The sequence below is a fragment of the Nuphar pumila genome, chromosome 13, assembly GCF_984573655.1.
Source record: "Nuphar pumila chromosome 13, dmNupPumi1.hap1.1, whole genome shotgun sequence".
Taxonomy (NCBI): domain Eukaryota; kingdom Viridiplantae; phylum Streptophyta; class Magnoliopsida; order Nymphaeales; family Nymphaeaceae; genus Nuphar; species Nuphar pumila.
Window position 1 is genome coordinate 100,104,507 of NC_143261.1, and position 19,113 is coordinate 100,123,619.

The window sequence follows — 19,113 nt, forward strand, 5'->3', positions numbered from 1 at the left end:
CTATCTCTAGGGAGTTCTTTCTACATTTTAAGAAGGGGGGGGGGGGGCTGGACCCATATAACTTATATGGGGCCAGGCTCCATATAAGCTTAAAAAAACTTCCTTTAAAAGCCTTGGGGGGCCTGGGCCCCTTCCCCCCTTCCTTTTGGTTCCGCCCCTGCCTCCAGTTGCCACATTTTGCAACTAGTCTTGCCTTAATGCCACTTTGGCTTGGTTTTGGACGCCCATGTTGCTAAGATATATTGTTGTGAGTCTTGTGACAGTGAGCCCCTTTCATGGGGATCAAAGAGCAGCCTCGCATCTTCTCGTGAAAAATTCATGTTCGCTTGTTGAACCCAGGTCAAAAGAAGTGAAAACTGTTGAACTGATGCATATATTCATGAAAACGTGTTTTGTTTGTACGAGACCCTATCTTTCTTGGGCTTTTCTTTGTCCTGATCGGCTGATCAATTATTTTTTTTCCTTTCTTATAACTTGCAAGGATACATATTACATTGTTTTGTAAACTGAAACCAAATGCTTTTCTCAACTCTCACTGCATATTACATTGTAGGCATCATGGTTGAAACAGTTCTCACACAGTTAATGCTGTGGGTTTGCAAATTAACTGTTTCTTGCATCTTATTCCAAGACTTCATATTTTTACAACTTAGGCCTTTTCCTTTATGTAACTGGTGGTGGTTTCTATGTGGTTGTGATTATTACTTACTACATCGAGAAAAAGTTTTTGCTTACCTTCTGACACCGTGTTTGTCTTGTACTTAATCTTTGTACTTGGAGTGGTAGTTTTTACATATGAATGTTGAATAGTCATTATTTATGCTAGTAGGGATGCTCGTGCCATCTGGATTCTGTTATACTTCTGTGCAAGCCGTCCATTACATAAGTACATATTATGGTAGTAGCCATATTATTCTGGTTTGGATTGCTGCTATGTTGAATAACCCTTTTTAGACTTAATTTTCCAATGGTAATTATGCTTTTACTTTATCTGCCAGAGCTGATCTGACTAATATACAATGAATTTAGGATGGACGTCATGCTGCACCAATTGACATATAGAAATCAAAAGTTGCAAATTTCTACTATGGTTGTTCTAATAGAGGCCCTCATTTTTCTTGTAAGCCATTGTTACTGTCTTGTTCCTTTCTCTGACAAAGTAGGTGTATGCTTATGGTTTTAATTTGTGATTACTGTTATGGATGTAACCATGTTAATTATCCTTATTGTTGTGGGTCATGGGCTATGTCACCTAGGCATATATATGGTGTCTATGTTCGATACTGGTACAGAGTGTTGGACACATTGAGTCTTAAAACTTGGATACAGGGACATGACTGTACACACACCCCGAAGAGAGATACATGTTTGAACCTCAATTCATAAAGAGAGAGGGGAAAGCATATTTGAGCCTTAAATGACAAAGTAAGAGGGTAAAACATGTTTGGACATTCAACTACAAAGAAAGAAGTGCAATAGGTGGTGTGGCCATTAAGAAATCAAGATTCCTGTTATATTATGCAAAATTAGCAAATTATATAAAGATATGTTCAGTCTGAAACATATGGCCTGAAGTTTACAAAGAAGATGAACACTAGGTAGAGCATGCTCTGATAAGGATGCTGCTTGGCACCATGTTTGTAATTTATCATTATCATTTGGTTTTTTGCTTGTCACATTTGTTATTTGATTTATACTAATAGGCTTGTTGGCCAACGGAGCATGTTAAGTTCTTGTACTCATAGCTCCAGTTATTGTTCTCTTAAAGTAAGGATTGAAGGTATCTTCTAAGACATCCAAGATGTAGATATCCTCTTTGGTATCAGTTATTTTCTTTTCTTTCAATTTTCACATGAGTGCCCTAGTTTCTATTGGGTTCAGCTTTTCATTGTAGGATTATGACCTGGAAAACTGTGCCTTCATCTAATGGTTCTTGATAATGAACTAAGAACCAAAGGGGCGTTTGGTTCAAGGGACTTTTCATCTTTTGAGGTGAAATTGAAGGGAATTTTTTGTTGAAATGGAAAACAGAAAAACTATTCTATAGAGAGCTTGGAAGATCTTGTTTTTATCTTCTTGTTTTATCTCTGTGCGACAAGAGTAAACTAAAATAAACCTGCTGCTTATGGCAAAAATTAGACTTCATGGGGTTTGGCATTATACGTGGTATAGATGCGTGTATATTGTCAGATAAGCAAGTGAAAAACAAATAAGCATGTTGTAAGCGAATTAAATGTATATCATGTATGGAAATGTGTTCCTCCAAAAGATGTTCACCAAATCATAAAAAATGGAAATTCGAAAAAGTTCCACCAAAACACCAAAATGAGCACACAAAAGCCACAATGGGCTCACACACAAAACCCACCAAAGGGGGTAACACAAGAATTAAAAATAAATATTTTTATTGATAATAAACCATGCAAGAAGCATACATTTGTAAGGGGGTTTCACCCCTTTATATGCACAATCCAAAGTCTCCAAAAAGGCATTGGGAGAGGCCCAATTTCTCTAAATATAGCCGTTGGACCTTCTCAACGTCTCTTGAGTTGACTAGTCAACATTTGTTAACTAGTTGAATTCTAACAAAAAAAGTAAAAAGCTAAAAAACTAAACTATCTAGTTATTGAACCTATATATATATATATATATATATATATATATATATATATATATATATATATATTAACACTCACCTTTGAACTTACGGTTGGATAATTGAAAGTTTGTCTAAGAGAAAGTGAAATCTAGGAGCAATGAGAGGTTTGGTGAAGAAATTCGCTAATTGATATTTCAAGTAACACATGGAATATCAATAGTGCCATGTAATACTCCTCTCGTATATAGTGATAGTCCATCTCAATATGCTTGGTACATTCATGAAAGATCCAACTGCTGGCAACGTAGATGAAACTTTGTTTTCACAACACATCCTTTATGCTCCTTTAATTTGGACTCCCATGTCAGCCAACATTCTTCTTAACCATACCACTTTCATAGTGGTTGTAGACATGGCTCAATATTCTGCTTCAGTTGAAGAGAGATAGACTTCTTGGTGCTTCTTACATATTCACGAGATCAACGAGTCACCTAAAAATACACAAAAACCAATTGTTGAGTGTCGGTTATTGGGATCACTTCTCCAATCAGCATCAGAATAAGTAGTTAAATCTAATGAATAACCAAACAAAAAAGTCAACTTTTATCTAAAAATATGCAAAATTGCTCCCATATGAACAAAAGTAGGAGCATGCTAAAACTGGCTTGTTGTGTGAACAACATGTGCTATGTCAGGTATTGTAATTGAAATATAAGAAAGTGCCCCAATAAGCTGTCTGTATGTTGTCAGATTTTTTAGTGGTTCTTCATAATCAATTTTCATCTTAGTGTTGACAACTTCAGGAGTGTCAACCTTATCATCTGAGATTCCAGACCTGACAACAATATCTAGATCTAATTTAGATTGAGTCAGCAAATAACCTTTAGAAGAATAAACAACTTCTATAACAAGAAAATATTTAAAAAATCCCAAATTAGTCATTTCAAAATGTGTTTTGAGAAGTTTTTTAATGTGTTCAACTCCTTGTTTGTCTCATTTGGTGACGATTGTGTCGTTCTCGTAGAGGAGAATAATAATAATACCTGCATCAGAAATCTTAATAAACAAAGATGTCGGTCAGGCAAGATTAAAATTCAACATCAAGCATAACTTGATTGAACCTAATATACTAAGCCTTTGGTGCTTCTTTAAGCCCATACAAAGCTTTATCTAAATGAAGAGCCTTTCTTTTAGTAATACTTATACCAGGCGATGCTTCCATATAAAATTTTCCAACCAAATTCCCATTAAGAAATGCATTCTTGACATCCATTTGATATATTTGTCATTTTCTCATAGAGGCAAGGGTTACTAATGTCCTAATTGTGGTCATCCTAGCAACTGGGGCAAATGTCTCTTCGTAATCTATTCCATACTCTTGAGAATATCTCTTCTCAAGTAATCTAACTTTGTACCTATGTCATATAGGTGCGGGTGCGGCACTTTAAAAAAACTTGGGCGCGGGGGTGCAGGGAGGATATATATATATATATGATTTTTAACAGTTTTAAGTTAACACTTTGTGTATTTGTGTGCATTTATATATATATATATATATATATAATATAGATACAAATAGACTTGATTAGGGTTAACATAATCTACTTTTGGATAAAAATAGACCTCAGTGTGGTTAACTTCACCTAACACAAAGGAAGCTGTGTCCAAGTGTCACACCTGCCTTGGTGCAGGTGCGATGCGGTGCCCTGTTAGAAGAGTCTGTGTGACATAGCTTTGTACCTTTCAAGAGTTTTATCACTCTTGATTTTTACCTTATATATGTTAAAATATATGTACTCACACACACACACATATACTTATAAGTATGTATATATATATATATATATATATATATATATATATATATATATATATATATATATATATATATATATATATATATATATATATATATATATATATGAAATACCTGATAGGGGTATTTTAGCCATTTCACATAGTTTTAGAAACAACTATTTTCATTAAATAAGATATTTTTCTTTACTTAATTTTTTCTTTTTTCTTTTTGTAATTGCTTTTTTATCAAAGCATTGGGGGTCCCACATGTAGTCGTTGGACCCCCAACGGTCATAAATATGACAATTGGGGGCTCCAACCACCGTATGTGGGAGCCCCCAATGGCTCCCACTTCTTCTCCTTTTTGTATAAATAGGAGGTTCCCCTCTCTTGTATTTTATGGCTTTTTAAGCCCTCTCTCAATAAAGATTCATATATTTTTGCCTCTTTGAAGGCTTCTTAAGTTGTCCCTTAGTGGACTATTTCGGTATTCCCCGTTGTGGGTTCTTGCTTGTCCATTATTGAACCGTGTGAATGCATTAAGCATTCTTATTATACATTTCCACATACTTTCTAACATGGTATCAGAGTTTGATTGTGATCGAGTTATTCTTTGGTACATCGGGAAGCGTGTTATTCAAGAAATTTTAAGAAAAATGGTGAAGTATTCACTTTTCTCTCTTTTCCTTGGAGTTATTCGTATGTATTCTTTTTCCTTAAGTATCATGCATTATGAAGAAATATCTACTTCCTTGATCATTTATATGTATGTGTTCTCTTTGTCGTTATATTTTTTTATTAAAAATTAAATCAAAATGTATTTTGCACATTTAGAGCTTTTGTTATTTGGTTCTTCATTGAACCTTTGCTTTTTCGTATATCACGTTACACTTTTTTGTATGTTTTGAAAATTTTAAATGTTAATTCTTAAGTCGGTGAACTTGTTTTTCAAAAAACTAGATATATGATTGCTCAAAACTTGCTTTAATGGGTCATTAATCATGTTTATCTTTCAAGCATAATTTGATGTCAATCTCACTTGAACTTGTGTGTATGGCTTTAGGAGCTTTGAATTTATATTTTATGCTTAACTTTGTTTATAAGCATGTCTTTCATATGAATGGTAAGTCTTTAGATAAAGTTATGTTGAGATTAAAATTTTTGTGATATATGTAGTGTAAAACTATTGATCACGTACTCTTCTACACTCTCATCATATTTGTTGTTTCGTATTGAAGGTAAAAATTCCTTATTAAGTTTTAATTCCTTTAACAAGGCTTAACTAATGCGTCATTTCATATGAGCAATATTTGTTTGGAAAAGTTTTTTTTATGACGCATGTTGAATTAAGATTAGTTTTTTTATTAAAAGGAGTAGTCTTGTATTATTATCATATGAAATATGGTTTTTTTTGTTTTTTTGCATCTTGATGCTCTTAGAGATTCTTTAATTTGATTGTCTTCAAGTGTTTGTCTCATTGTAAAATTTATGGTTCTTATTAATGCTTGTTGCATAATTGTTGAATTATGAGTTGGTTCTAACCTTTTAAATCATATGTTTTTGATAAACTTATGAGTTTTGAATTTTTTGAATTTCTAGATTTGTGCCTTAGTGCATTTTTAGGTTGTGCGGTTTTAACAAGTTTATAAACTTATTATCCTTTTGAGTGTGGGTTTCTCCCACTTGAATGAAAGTTATTATTCCTCTTGTATACTCTTTTTGAGTATTTTTGTTAAACCCTAGTGGTTCTTGTGAGTATATGCTCTTTGTGAGCTTTTGTGGTTGTTGTGAGAAGATTGTTTGTGAGTATCTTTCGTAGATACATTTGTGGAGTTCCTTTTTCTTATATGGTATCTTTCAAAGATTCAATTGAGAAATTAATATTTGTGAACCTTTGTGGTTCTTTTGAGATTGGTTGTGAGCATCATTTGAAGTTCCAATTGTGGACTTCATTTCCTTTCATGGTTTTATTATTGTCATTCTACATTTTGTATTACATAAAATTGCATCTATTATCATTTGGTATGCATATAATTGCACTTTATATCTATCATAGTTAATGCTTGATTTGATTCTTGGATTATTCCAAATCAGTTCTTACGCGGCATTGCTTAGTTGAAAGCAGTGTTGTGAAAAGCGTTGAGGCGTAGCGAGGCGAGGCGTAAGCCTCGAGGTGTAAAGCGTAAGCCTCAATTTTTTTTTGAAAACTTTAAAAAAATTATAAAAAAATATCAGATTTTTAATCGGATTGTAAAATTTGGCTACCAAATCTAACTTATTGGATTTGTGTCAGATGAATCCTTAATTTGAGCTTAATATTGAAGTAGGATCCAATTAGATCCAACCCAAGATTCAATTAAAGTCCTGTCAATTCATAAGCATTTTGTTTTTGTTTTTGTTTTTTTCAAAAAGAGTGGTTTTACCTGACTAGCTTGGGTTTGGTTCTAGCCATGTGGACCTGGACATGGTACAGGCAGTTCAAAGTTAGGCGCGGGTCTGGACATATCATGCTGACTTGGTTCTTCACGATAGGAACCCAAATAAGTACTTAACCTTCAATCAGTTGCCATCAACTCAACTAGATGGAGCCTTGGAGAGGTCCACAAAATACTAATTGAGTTGGCCCAAAAAAGGCATTTCAGGTATGTATCCTCTTCAAGTCTAGCTAAGTTAGCCATAAAGTCTACAACACCGAACCGAGCCACACCCACCCAAGCTTAGGGCAAGCCACGTGGAACCCAAGTAAGTCAACAATCACTAGAACAATCAACATGTAGTAATATTTTCAAAATCACGATATTATCCTTTAGATGAAAATATCATGATTTTATTACGATATTTACAGTCATATCAGCACAACATGATTAAACTATCAGTACATGATTAAACTATCAGTTGTTTTACCTTGTATTTAACATTTGATTTTTTGTAGTTTAAACTTTTATTTAACATTTTGTTCTTTGGAAACAAGGAGAGAGAGAGAGAGAGAGAGAGAGAGAGAGAGAGAGAGAGAGAGAGAGAGAGAGAGAGAGAGAGAGAGAGAGAGAGAGAGAGAGAATCCCTCAAGTTTCGGGAGGAGCGGAAGTCTCTCCTGAGGGCGAAGGCCCCCCTGAGAGTCCTCGGCCTCCCCTTCCCCTTCGGCGTATCAGCCGAAGAGCTCTGCTTGAGCCTCGCCACCATCTTTGATGCTGGCCCCTCCGTCCACTTCTCCTACCGGCCCAACGACCCCGCCAACGCCTTCCGCCTCGTCGTCAAGTCCGACATCTGCCCCTTCGGCTCCCCCGCCGTCTCCACGCTTTTCATGAGCGCCGAGTTCGACCTCCTTCACCACGGTGGCCGCGACTCCAAGTTCATCATCTGGTTGAGCCCCTCGGCAGGCAATTTCTTCGTCAAGAAGATGGCTGGATCGTCGCCGATCGGATTCTCCGATGATCCCGCCTCAGGCTTTAGTAAAATTTTTTTTGCGCCTCATGCCTCAGGCTTGCGCCTTGAGGCACAGAGGGCCGCGCCTCAAGGCGAGGCGCGCCTTTTGCGCCTCAAGTTGCATTTTTTATAACACTGGTTGAAAGCTTATCTTTTTATGAGTATTCTTTGCATTTTATGACACTTTTGTTGTCCACCACAAGTTGTTATATGATGCATCAATCTTTCTTGGCCTTATTATTGTTGAATCAGAGAAGTTGTCGGGGTGAGTTGTGTGCACCTCATTTTATGTCTTTTTAGATTATCAACTTATAGTTTGACTCTACAAGACATGTTATGTGATCTCTGATTGCGAGTGTGTGGTATCACTCGTTTGTTCTTTGGCCATTGTTTTATTATGGATGCTCTTAATTATGTGTACCTGTGATGGATGTTTAACTTTTGAGACCATAGTGTTTCTAGATATGTTGAAAAATTGATATTTTTTAATTGTATTTTCATTACAAGCTTTCTTGCCTAAAGTGTCTTCTCTTTTTATGCTTCTTATCTAAGTGTCATCATATGTAGACAAGAATTGTTTGTTCACACTTTCGTGTGGGCTTTGAACTCTTGTTCTAGTCGCTTATACACTCATTTCAAGTATCATTATATGTAGACAAGAGGTATTTATGCACACCTTCGTGTGTGTCTTTGGCCTTTTAGTGACATCATATCTATGTTCTTGATCTAGTCACTTATACACTTGATTTGTGTGTTTTGGAGGTCTAATGAAGTGATTGCTTGTAGTGGATAAACTATTGCAAAATTCCATTTATCATATGGGATTTCTTACTAATTCTGTAATGATTTTTTAAATCTTTACAACTTGTTTCTTTCTTGCATAGAAAAATATTTATCGATAAAAGTTCATTGATAATATGCATATTTGGAAATCACTGTTACCTTTTGGCATTTACCCTATAATGGATTTGTAAATTTTGCACACTAAGTGCTTGTGGTGTTAAGCTTTTGAGCAAAGCTCCTATTCACTTCAATAAAAGTTCTTATTGTTTTATGCCTTTGTGCACATATCTCTTTGTGGAAGTTGGTGCTCTTCGTATGCAGTCTCTTTGTAGACATTATACATTGCTTTTTTTGAAGACTTTTTCACATAGTATTGAAATGCTTAAGTAGTTTTTGATAAATAAAGATTCATTATCCTATTATGATCTTCCATTTAAATATCCTTTTTATGGGATTTGTTTGAAATGTCTCTTAATAGACACTTTTTTGATAAATTAGTATGTTTTTTAGACGACCACTATTTCTTCTGAAATATTTTTTATGCATAAGTGTTTATTTCATCTTAATGGATCATTTCCTTTAAATAAGATAATTATGATTTACCGTCGTCCTTGAGGAATGCTTCCTTTTTATCTAATGATTTAAAAAGATGTTACTATTTTGTTTAAACCACTCTTGCTTTTCAATATATTATTGTTGCAACTCTTGGGTTAGAATATTTTTTTCTTGTATACCCTCGTCATAGAGATAATCAATGAAGAGACTTGGGGACGATCACCAATAAAGGTTTTTTTGAAGACTTAGAGTTGCACAATTTTTTTGAAATACCATAAAGATAAAGTTTTTCTTTGAAGACTGAGACTTCTTTAGTAAAGCTCTCTGTCTTATTTTCCTACTTCGCAAACTTTTGGTCATCTCCCTGTAAAGTTTGAGGGGGGGGGGTGTAAAAATACATATACATGTGTGTGTGTGAAATACCCGATAGGGGTATTTTAGTCATTTCACATAGTTGTTTTAGAAACAACTATTTTCATTAAATAAGATATTTTTCTTTACTTAATTTTTTCTTTTTGGAATTGCTTTTTTATCAAAGCATTGGGGGTCTCACATGTAGTCGTTGGACCCCCAATGATCATAAATATGACCGTTGGGGGCTCCAACGACCATATGTGGGAGCCCCCAATGGCTCCCACTTCTTTTCCTTTTTGTATAAATAGGGGGTTCCCCTCTCTTGTATTTTATGGCTTTTTAAGCCATCTCTTAATAAAGATTCATATATTTTTGCCTCTTTGAAGGCTTCTTGAGTTGTCACTTAGTGGACTATTTCGGTATTCCCCGTTGTGGGTTCTTGCTTGTCAATTATTGGACCGTGTGAATGCATTAAGCATTCTTATTATACATTTCTGCATACTTTCTAACAATATACCCATCAACAACCTATAAGTTTCTTTCTTAGAGAGTATCTTGAATAGTTTTCACATACTTTCTAACAATATATCCATCAACAACCTATAAGTTTCTTTCCTAGAGAATATCTTGAATAGTTCAAGTATTTGCTTTTTCTAAAGCGTCTAACTCTACCTTCATGGTTTCTACCCATTCAGAATGTTCTTTTTCTTGAGCATAGGTTGAGGGTTCTATGTAGGAATGCATTAATGCAATGTAGGCTTAGGTGAAAATGAATCATAAGACACATTTCTCAGAAGGTTTTGATGCTCTAGATGCTCTAGATGACCTTCTAGTTTCTATATGGTTTTCATTATTAATATATTTTCCAAGGGCACATGGATATGTAAAATTGTTACGCTTGGAATATTGGATACAGATTTGCTCTTTAATTACATTATCACGAGATGGTTTTCTACTTTATCATTTCTAACTTCCCGATCTTCATCAAGATCAACATCATAATCGTCATACTTTGAAATTAGATCCAACAAGAAAGAATACTCAATTATTTTCTTAGATTTCTCAATTTCAAAAAACCTTTCCTTTTCTAAGAAAGACACATTTCTTGAAACATATAGTTCTTTATTTATGAAATCAAAGCATGTATAGCCTTTTTGGTTGTTCGCATATCCCCAAAAGACACATGGAATAACATGAGGGAAAGTTTATCATTCTTATCATTAAAAATAAATCATTTACAACTAAAGATTCTTAATCTAGAATAATCAGAAATTAGTTTGAAAAGTTAGATAAATTGTTGTTAACATGGCTTTAGCCCAAAAAACTTTAGGTATTTGGTTTGCAATAAGCAAAGTTCTTGTGGTTTCTATGATATGCCTATACTTTTTTTTTTCAGTTAAAGGACATGATTTTTTATGTGTGATATCATTTAAATCTAGGTAATCTTTAAATTCTTCATGATAAAAATTCTCTCTGAATCAGTGCGAAATATAGATATATCATTTTTAAATTTATTTTTGACTAAATTGTGAAATATTTGAAAATGTTAAAAAACTTTAGATTTGTTTTTAAGAAAATAAATCCAAGTATGTCTATTGAAATCATCAACAAAAATTACATAATATGCAAACCTATCCTTACATAGAACAGGTGCTGGGACCAAATATCCGAATGTATTAATTCAAGTGGTCATGTAGAGATAAATGTTCTTTCTTGAAACGACAATCTCTTTATTTTGCCAAGAATATAATCTTCACATGTAAAATTTTTAAAATTACAAAAAATTTTCATCTTTGGAAAAGATTGAATTTTGGATACATTAGGGTGGCCTAGCCTTTTATGCCGTAAATCCAAATTTAGTTTTTGAACATTACAACGAAAAGTATTCTTGGGTATTTCCAAAAAAATCATGTATGTTCTATGCTTCCTATATGCTTTTCTCACGTTTCCTTTCATGTATTTTCTCTCACGCTTGCACTCACTTTCCATGTACTTTCTTTAAATTAGTAACCATCGTTGTTAGATTTTAACAAAAATTTAACTCTTTTATTGAAAAATCATGAAATATAAGAATGATTAATTTTATTTTAGTTTTTATTTGTTTCTTGTTCGATTCCTATTCAATTACCATATTGCTTCATTTTTTTTAATATTTTGCTTTTAAATTGATACTTCGCTTCTCGCTTCCTATAAATTTTAAAATGCTTTGCTTCTCGCTTCCGCTTCCTGTATCGTTTCTTGCTTCCATTTCCTAGTTTGGCAACCTTGCGTTGGGCTCTACAAAGAGTCCTTATGACAGGTGCTATTGGTTATATGATATCAAATGACATTGCTGAAAACTTTTAGCTGGTTGAAAACTCAAAAAGGGTTCAAACTTGGTGGTTTTTTGTTTTTTAACATATATTTTAGAATTTCTTTAGATTTTCTCTTGTTGAGAGACTCTTGAGATGGTCATGAGTGACATGGATTGTAACTAAAAGTAAAACAGAAGTTGTGGAAAATGTTGATGCATGCATACTTGTGTCACCTAGATTCAACTGTACGTAGTCTCAAGATATTGGTTCTGAAACATGCCAAAAATAAAAATTCTTCATCTCTACAGCTTTTGTGATCATGTATATTCATTTCCTTGGGTAGTCCTTGTCATAGTTTAAAAAAATGGCCCTTGACTTGACCCAGCACGAGGTGACCTGTGACTTTGGACGGATCAACTTGATGACTTGACCAAGTCATGTTGACTTTATATTATATATAAAATATGTATATAATATGTTTGTTATATATTCCATTACCAGTATATCATATATAATATGCATATAGGCATATAAAATGATATTATTACAATATATTTATTGTATACTAATATATATAGATATATAATGGGTTAAGATTTGCTACAGTCGCTTGTAGGTGCAAACCAAAGTTGCCAAAAGCGGGAAGCATAAGTGGGAAATGAGTCACTTCTAAAATTTTAGGATGCAGAAGCACATACCGACTTATAAGTGAACCGGGAATCATCTCGGAAGCAAGAAGAGAAGCAGACTGGAAGCGACTTAAGAATCGAACCGGAAGCGAACCAAGATTTGCAGGTGAAACAAAGAGGAAAGCGACCTAGGATTCAAGTGGAAAGTAAATAGAAATCGAACAAGATGCAAAAATATAATGATATTTTTCCTAATTTACCAAAGTATAAGATTTATGTTAATCATTGAAAAAATAAAATGAGTAGATAACATTAAAGTCGATTTATTAATCATATATGTAAGTGCAACCATTTAACAAAACCATCATGTTGCAAGCATTTAATAAATAATACATCAAGAAAAATTCATAATTCATATTCCATAATCCATGCAACACGAATTTAAAAACTACTAAAATAATGAAAGAGAGTGAGAAATAGAGAGAGCGATAGATGGAGAGTGAGAGAGAGACAAAGCGAGAGGGAGGGAGAGTTAGATTAAGAGAGAGGGTGTACCTAAGAGCACCCATCGTCTGAGGTTGGTGGAGGTCACCTGAGGTTGATGGAGATTGCCCTCAGAGAGAGAGAGAGAGAGAGAGAGAGAGAGAGAGAGAGAGTTTTGAATGAAAACCAGAAACCTTACTCGATTTAGGGTTTCTTCACAAAATTTTTAATGACCATTTTGCCCTTTTAAAAAACATTGTTTCTTTTATTTTTTTTGGCAAGAAATAGTTATTAAGGGGTAAAATTGTTGAAGCCCCAAAATATCAGGAAACACAATTCCCAATTCTGGGAATCATATTTCCCTTGAATGGGAAGCTCGCTTCCCATTATTGGAAAGCGTGATTCCCCGAGCATTTCGAAAGCGACACGTTTGCTGCTTCTTAAACACATTTCAGAAAACGTGCTTGCCCAATGCTAATAGTGTTTCTAGTAATCTTGGTGCAAATAACCTAGCAGATGGGTCGGAATCCCCTTTTTGGTTTTTCTTTTCTCACATGTAACACCATAGATGTGATCTACATGTTTTGTTTAGTGGGAATCGATTTTTGGATCGCCAGAATCCGAGCTGTATATAGGGTTTTCTGGCGATCCAAAAATCAACGGGTATGAAGGCATCAATTTTTTCCGATCATAAAAACATATTTTTTTCATTGAAAAAACATGATCCAAGAGTCGATTCCTACTAAATCGATCATGCTGAACACTACTATGACATTAAATTGTGTCAAAACAACCCACATCGTGAGATTGAAACTAGATTGTAGGTGCAATCGATTGTACCAAATATGAACCCATATATAATATGCATATTATGTCATATGTAATTATATATAGGACATATATGTGTCGATAGAGTGATTGGTTCAGGGAATGTATGGTTGGATTTCCCATTTTTTTCATTTTTTGGTTCTTTTTTCTAATTTGACCTTACCGATGTGATATACATTTTTTAGTGGGAATCAACTTTTGAATCATCTGAATATGATGTGTGAGCAGGTTTTATAAGGTTTCAAAAATCAACAACTCAAAACTTTCATAAATTACAAAGCTCATAAAATCGTGTTCTTTATCACAAAAAACACAATCCAACAACCAATTCCTAGAAAATGAAACATGCTGAACACCTGTTTGGTCTGATTTGCAAAACATGCCAAAACTCGGATAACTCAGCCAAGTTTTGTTAGGTCCTTGGTCATTCACTGGGTTAACCTAGTAAGAGGCTGAGTTGGGCTGAGTCGACTGAATTACCAGGTTGTCTCGGTGAGTTTTCAAACATTAAGCACAGTGCTCTTGAAGATCATTCTTGTTGTTGGTTATTGCTTCATTTCTAGATCATTCAAGTGGCTTTTTTCTTGCATGTTTTTTGTGATACTGCTGGATGTTCTCGACTTCAGTCTTATCTAATCCCAGCTGCTGTTCGTGCAAGCTTGTCAAATGGGTATTTGCTGATTGCTGCAAGTGGGGGCCTAAACCAACAAAGAGTAGGGGTATGTTCTAAACTTTGTATGTTTTGGTTCCCCCTTCTCGTTCAGTTATGTTATGAAGATCACATATTTTTAAAGTTCAGCTTGCTCCTTGTATGCCTTGAGAACATAAGATAGTATTCTTCAAGTGTGTGTGTGTATTGTCATACATATATATTTGTTTCATATTGTACATGTATACATATATAGAGTAGAGCGTAGGTGCTTGTGATACATGCTTGTTGTTTTTTTTTTGCTCTTCTGGTGTTTTTTTTTCGAAGTTCCGACCCCATAAATGTGTTGGGCATGGTCGATTTACGAGGAATTCACACCTAGATTATGTGTTTTCGAAAAAAATGATATTTGGAGCCTCGAAAATTTATAAAGATTTTGGACCGTTGATTTTTTGAACCTTATAGAAATCCACCCATGTGTCGGAATCAAACACTTCAAGAGCTGATCCCTATAAAATCAAGTACATAGATCATATCTGTACGATCAAATTTTTAAAATAAAATGAAAAAACCTTAAAAACCCATCAAGCACGTATCTCAAGCACTTAATGTTCAAGCACCTACGCTCTACTCTACATATATATTCATACCAGTTTTGTTAAAAATGCACCTCAAAGGCGCAAGTAGCGTGCCTCGCCTCAAGGCGAGGGCCTTTTTGCCTTGAGGTGCAAGCCTGAGGCACACTTGCCCTGAGGTGTACGCCTCAGTGCGAGGCGCCCCTCAAGCATGAGGCATGTACCTCACATTTATCGAGTCAAATGGGGTCAAAGCCCTCATTTGACTCAATTTTAGGGCGAAATAACTTGAAGTCTCCCGCCCTGCTCTCTTGGTCTCGTCTCTGTCTCCCTGCGTCTCTGACAAAGAAGAATGAGGTACACTTCTCTCTCCCTCCTTTGTCTCTCTCTCGGTCTCCCTGCGTCTCTCTCTCCCCCTCCCTCCTCTGTCTCTCTCTTTCTCCTCTTTTGCTCATCTCTCTTTGTCTGTCTCTCTCTCCTCTTTCTCTCATCTCACGCTCTGTGTCTTTGTTGAGTCTCGTCTCTCTCTCTCTCTCTCTCGCCTCTCATCTCGTCTATCTCTTTCCTTTTTTTTTTTTTTTCTGAAAGGCAAGCTAGGGTTAGTTAGACCCCTACCAGTTATACAACTATATCATTGGGTTTTAACCTATAACACCCCAACATAAGGTGACATGCACTAACCTACAACACCCCAACACAAAGTCCCTACCAGTTATACAACTATACCATTGTTGTTGCATTAATGTTACTTTTACATGTTATTCTCATATTTTTCAGTATTTATTTAAGATTTTTTTCTTGTTGGTTGTTGTTTCATCAATAAAATAAATGTTTTATTTATTTGTAATTTTAGATATTTTTACAGTTTTTTTTAAGTTTAAATTTTTTTGAGGCTTACGCCTCACCTTAGTTTTTGGTGGAGCGCCTCGCTTCGCCTCAACGCTTTTCACAACATTGATTCATATATATGCTTATATATGTGTATATATATATGTTATTTATATTGATGTAATAGGTAATATAGTAATACCCTCTAGAGGTATTTTCATCTTTTTGTAATAGATGTCCACTAGGGACAATTTTGTTTTTTTATTTTTCTTATTTTATTGTTATTTTTTCCTTTATTGCATTATATGGTCTTTATGGTCATTGGGAGCTCCCAACGGTCGGAGCTTCCATTGGCTTTATGCCTTGGGTCCTTTTGTATATAATGGCACTACTTGTGCCCATTTTTTTAATGCTTTTCTTAAGCATTTATGCTCAATAAAGATGAATATTTTTATATTTTGTGTTTTTCTATTTAGTTCTTTAATGTCTTATATGCACTTAGTGCTTGTGTTGTTGCCCTTCGTTGGCTATTGTTTTGTCCTATAGTGGACATGTGCTTTTGCATATTGTGATTGTGATCTTATAAGCCCTTAGTGGCATTGGTTTTGTATTTTTTGCTATTTCATTACATGGTATCACATGGGTGCGGGTGCGGGGCTGTGACACTTTTGAAAAAACTTGGGTGCGGGGGTGCGGCAAAAAAATAAAAAATTATATATATATATATATATATATATATATATATATATATATATATATAAAGTCCAAAACTTGGACATAAATGACTCTGGGTGCGTTGACCACACCAGGGTCAGGTTGACTGCACTGGGCGCGGGTGCAGCACTAGTTGGCCGAGTCCCTGTGACATAGCATGATATGTATCTCATATCTTTAAGTATTTTTTGTGTTATTCTTTTTATGCATTATCTACAAGGAAACACTTATTTTCTTTAATCTTTGTGTGTGTGTGTGTGTGTGTGTGTGTGTGATTTCCTTTGTTTTATTAAAACAAAAAAAAACTTTGAATGTTTTTTATTATTGTTGGACTTGTTCTTATAAGGTTTATTTATGCTTGAGCATTTGTTGGTTTTTGTTCTATTATTGAACTTTGTTTTGTTCTTTCTTGAAAATTTGTCATATATTTTAAAATGATTTGAGAAATTTTAAAATAATGTTGTGTGTATTTCGTAAGTATGATCTTATAAAATTTGGCTTAAACTTGTGTTTAATCTTTCTCTTTACTCAAGTAACACTCAAGATATAAGATACTGACCGGGTCAAGATTTTCCTTGAATCCAAGCCACACAACGATAACAAATCCTTCACGAAGCACAAACTCAAACCAAAGAATCTCAAGACCAGGAAAAGAAAAAATACCAAGAAAGATTTCTTGGCTCTTATACTATGTAATGAAATATGTAGATACAAAACGAGGGCCTCTAAGGGCTTACATGATCTTAAACACAAAGTGCACATGCACATACACAAGTCCAACTAAGAGATAATACAAGAGCACAACACAAACACTAAGTGCATTCAAGACATCAAAGAACTAAATATCAGAACACAAGAATGTAAAAAATATTCATCTTATTGAGCATGAATGCTTAAGAGAAGCATTAGATATAAGAGGGAGAATTACCCCCTTTATATATACAAAAGGATAGCACTTAGAGCCCTTGGGACTAGGGGTGGCAAAATCTGACTTGACTCGCCAACCTTGAAATGAAATGGGGATCTTTGAAACACGAGCTTAGATTAACAAGAGCAAGTGTCAAGAATGACACTAAAGCATAACCCTTAAAAAGGGTATAACTGGAAACAAAATAAAAATAAAAATGTATTCTTTATTGATATGAAAAACCAATTGCTTAAGAAGCATTGGAGTAAAATACAAGAGAGGCTGCACCCCTTTATATACACAGCTGAAAGAGGACTCAATAGAGCTGTTGGGCACAGTCCAACAGCTCTATTTAGAGCTGTTGGAATGTGTCAGTCCAACAACTCTATTGCTAGTCAAGTCTGGACAGGACTTGACTAGCAACAGTCATTCTAGTTCAAACTGAACTAGATGACATAAAGACAAAAAATAAAAATAAAGGAAAAAAATTACAGAAAAGAAAGAAATGAAAAATGTATTTATATATATAAAATAATATAATATTATTATATATACATATATGTATAGTTTTAAATTTTAACACTCCCCCTCAAACTTACGGTACAATGAGCGAAAGTTTGTCTAAGAGAAAGTGAAATCGGGGAGCAGCGAGAGGCTTTGTAAAGAAGTCTGCTAACTGATATTCTGAAGTGACATATGGCAGATCAATTATCCCGTGTAGATATTCCTCTCTGACGTAGTGACAATCCATTTCGATGTGTTTGGTGCGTTCGTTGAATGTTCTGTTACTGGCAATGTAGATCGCACTTTTGTTGTCACAACACATTTGTGAAGCATTTGTTGCTTCAACTCCCATGTCAGCAAGCAGTCGTCGGAGCCAAACTACTTCCATGGTCGTGGTTGCCATGGCTCTGTATTCAGCTTCGGTGGATGAGAGAGATACCTTCTGCTGCTTTTTACACCTCCACGAGATTAATGATTCCCCTAAAAAGACACAAAAGCCAGTGGTTGAGTGTCTGTTATTGGGATCACCTCCCCAATCAGCATCAGTATATGTAATTAAATCAAGAGAAGAGGAGGAAGATAAGAAAAGTCCTCGTGAAAGAGAGGACTTGATGTATCTGATAATACGCATGACTGCTCCCATATGAACAGAAGTAGGAGCATGTTGAAATTGACTTGCTGTATGAACAACATGTGGTATATCTGGTCTGGTAATGGATAGATAGGATAGTGCCCCGACAAGCTGTCTGTAAGGAGTAGGGTCTGCAAGAAGTTCTCCATCATCAATCTTCATTTTAACATTAACAACTTCTGGAGTGTCGACTTTCTTATCATCAGTAATACCAGACCTGAAAACAATATCAAAAGCAAATTTAGTCTGAGATAATAAATATCCTCTAGGAGAATAAGCAACTTCAATACCTAAAAAATATCTCAACAAGCCCAAATCAGTCATTTCAAAATGAGATTTAAGAAGTGTTTTGATTGTTTCAACTCCCTGTTTATCGCTTCCGGTGATGATCATATCATCCACATAGAGAAGAAGCACAATGATCCCTGCATCATAATTCTTAATAAACAAAGCAGTGTTAGTTAAACAGAATTGAAAACCAATATCAATCATAACACGACTAAACCTATCATACCAAGCTTTTGGTGCTTGTTTAAGTCCATAAAGAGTTTTTTCTAAGC

General features: G+C 34.7%; 1 pseudogene; it reads left to right on the forward strand.

Annotated features, from left to right (window-relative positions):
• LOC149819445 (O-fucosyltransferase 29-like) overlaps positions 1-19,113 on the forward strand; it is an 81,701-nt pseudogene that overhangs the window by 47,655 nt on the left and 14,933 nt on the right.